Source organism: Trachymyrmex cornetzi, unplaced genomic scaffold (assembly GCF_001594075.2).
Source record: "Trachymyrmex cornetzi isolate Tcor2-1 unplaced genomic scaffold, Tcor1.1 scaffold193, whole genome shotgun sequence".
Lineage (NCBI taxonomy): Eukaryota > Metazoa > Arthropoda > Insecta > Hymenoptera > Formicidae > Trachymyrmex > Trachymyrmex cornetzi.
In genome coordinates, this window is record NW_017296561.1 from 244,841 (window position 1) to 248,214 (window position 3,374).

A 3,374-nucleotide genomic window follows, 5' to 3' on the forward strand; every position below is an offset into this window, starting at 1 on the left:
ATTTACAATACGAGCTAGAAAAGAGAAAAGTATTATAATAAATACTAAAGAACATTATATTTTTTAATAATGTTTTTATATTATATTACATATAAAAATTGTGTTTAATACCTGCAAATTCCGGCTGATAATGCAATGCCCTCTCTTTTCGCAAGCATCGCCATTGGCCTTTCAAAACACCTATACCTCTTTCTGCAGAAGATCGTGCTTTTGTAAAATGTTCTGTGTATCTAAACTCTGGAGAGCCCAAAGGTGCGTTTATAAATGGTTTTAAAAGATAAGGCTTAAGCGGGTATGCGGAATCTCCTAAAAAGAATATTAAAATGCACAATATACGACTCAAATGATCAAATGCCTGCGAAGTTGTCATGTTATTATCAATCATTTCAATACCAAGATAAACTAACATTTGTATAATTTAAAATTACGAATGTTGTTGATTAATATAAACATAATGTAAATATAGTATTAACATAGTGTCAATATATATATAATATATATATATATATATATAACATCAAATTATTAGCCATACCTATAAGCCATGATCCTCTTTCGCCTGCTTCCTGTTGTTCTTCTAAATAATGGAGCAAACGTGAAGAACGGAAGACTCTGGAGTCATGTGTTCTTCCACCATGCATTGCATTTACTGCTAATATTTCGTTATTATAGGAACAAACCTATAAAGAGGATAGAAAAACATTATAAATATGTACAAATTATGTATTATTAAAATTGTATTTCTTACGGCATTGATTATTTTTGTACTTACAATCATCACATTCAATGAATTATATTGTTTTCTATTAATAAAAAGGTGTTCTCGTTCAGTTTGTGGTGGAAAGATGGCAATATGAGTTCCGTCTATAGCGCCAATCACTACTGGCAATCCAGTATTTTCAAAAAACCTGATGTAAAAAATCAAATTAGATTGCAGAAATTTTTTTCCAACTTTACCTACTCTTGTTTAATTTCTTGTTTTCTTCTATCTGTTGTTAGAAATTGGATCCAATGTCCCATAATATTATTTAATGCATTTACAGTAGCATGAATAGAAACGGAGATGGAGGTTTGACTCATGCATGATAAAAAATCCTGTCCTACTTTTCTTTGATATGAACCAGATGCTAGGAAATGAAGTGTTGCAAATACTTATAATAAAATCATAACAATTAAAAGTAGTAATATAGGGAGGGTTCTAACTCAGGTCCTCTGAGGGGGGCGCGGGGGGTACTTGTAGGCGCGAGGCAGGAGGGGGGAGGCGCTGGAAGGCCCCGGCGTTATCGGGTGTTTATATAAACACTCGAAAAAATGTGTTTGTGGACGAAACGCGTCGCGGTGCTGTAACGCGGGCAAGATGTTAGTTTATGAAAAAGAAAAGAAATAATAATAAAAAAGTAAATTTACCTTCACACCCTCTTCCTTCTCCTTCACTCTCTTTCGTCTCCTCTTCCTTCTCTTTCTATTCTTCCTCGTCTTCCTGCACTTGCTCTTCTTACTGAGATGCAAGGAAGTGTAGGAACTCGTCGCCCCACAGGTCACCGAATTCCACGAGGAACTCGTGACATTCTTTCATTGTTACGTTATTAAAATTAAAATTAAACAGACCATCCGCGACCTCCTCCTCCTCCTCCTCCTCCTTGCCGAGGGAAGCGTCACCCTCGCCAACCTCAACCTCAATGTTCTCCTCAACGAGGCTATCCACATCATCGAGGCTATCCACCTCGTCGAGGTTGAGGTTGACGATTCCCTCGACGAGGGTGTCCTCTTCGTCCTCATTCTCAGTGAGGACATCGTCTATAGTAATAACATGTAGTTTTTTAGGTGACGGTTCGTAATACCTCATGTTTCAACGTTTCAAGCTGCACTACACAATAACATATGCATATAATCACAGAAAGGTGTAAAAGTATTCTACCATTTAATGGTAGAATACTCTTACATATTTTACACAAATTACTCGCGTAAGGAAAAAAAATCACTCACGTCAAAATACTTCCGCACGCGAACAAAGACTGACGCTGAGATCCATCCTTCGCTTCAGCGAGCCTGCCTAGGCTTTATCGATAGACAGCAGTTGTATATAAACAGTTCGGATCATAAGTGCCTTCACGAGAAAAGCTATCGCCTATGTCGTTGTGACACTCTTTATAATATAGGCTAAAAATCGCGATGCATTGCGCCATTGCTAAGTAGTGCACATAATACGATATAAAATAAAAAATCAATTTTAACGTACGAATTGCGCGCGTTTATTTTCACACCTATTCGTATATTTCACACATACGTTTATACGTTCATACACACACATATATATGATTCGTAACACGACGCGTTAAGAGGAGCGTCCGCAGATGTTTACATAAACTAAGTGTGAGAGCACGTCGAGGCATAGCATGGATGGATGGAAGGAAAGCAAAGAAAATACATATATATTTGATGTGAACGACAAAATTTTTATTCACATATTACTACATCGGGTTTTTTTTCTTGTGTATTAAACTCTAAAGCCAATAGCTCGCAATCGACGAGCTGATGCTTGTTAAAGACGTTGCTATCTCGTATAGTGTCTTCGGACGCGATGTTGGAGAATCGCGTATACTTGACATCGACCGTATCGACGAGTCGAACTAATCGTTCGAACATTACATCGATACCATACACCCATCAAACGCGAACATGCGGCGTAGCGTCGTTTCGGTCATCGTAATGCGTACGGACGAAGAATCGAGGCATACGAGCGTACCATCGTTCAGTGTGCAAACTCTGACGGTTAGCGGTCCAACGCTTATGAAATTGTCTTTGTATTCGTTGCGCAGCATTTTGTAAATGTTCCAACGCTGCTCGTAGAGACCCTTCCACGTTTCGAGAGACAGCGATAGATTGTCTCCCAGGGCGATCTCCACGTAACTCGGCGGGCCAACATTGATTCCAATTTCCAAATACTTGTAGCCCGTATTCGTCAGGTTGTAACGTCTACTCAGCAAACGCACCGCGCGATGCTCCATACTGTGTACATATATAATATTGAAAAACGTTATTTATTGTATAAGAAACATTTCGTTTTGCGTATAGAACATTAAAACTTACGTGTTACTGCAATCTTTCTTCGTTTCGTACGATGTATTGCTCTCTTTGGCGAAGTACATTTTGTCGACCGTCAGTACAAGTGGATATCGCAAGACTGATTGTACCCGCGTAAATTGCGGCGTATATGATAAAACTTTTAGAATTGAAGAGGGGGTAACCCCTCCCCTTTTTTCCAAGAATTGCAAACGTGTCGCGACACGTTTTATCGCGTTTTTTTCTGCGTATTTTCTTTGTCCGGGAGTTTTATCAATGTTTATACGTTATGGCTTATACGACGACGACGA

At 38.5% G+C, this 3,374-nt stretch overlaps 1 pseudogene; it reads right to left on the reverse strand.

The window, feature by feature from the left end:
• Positions 1-2,667: 2,667 nt before the first annotated feature.
• Positions 2,668-3,125, reverse strand: LOC108759551 (uncharacterized; annotated as a pseudogene).
• Positions 3,126-3,374: the final 249 nt, after the last annotated feature.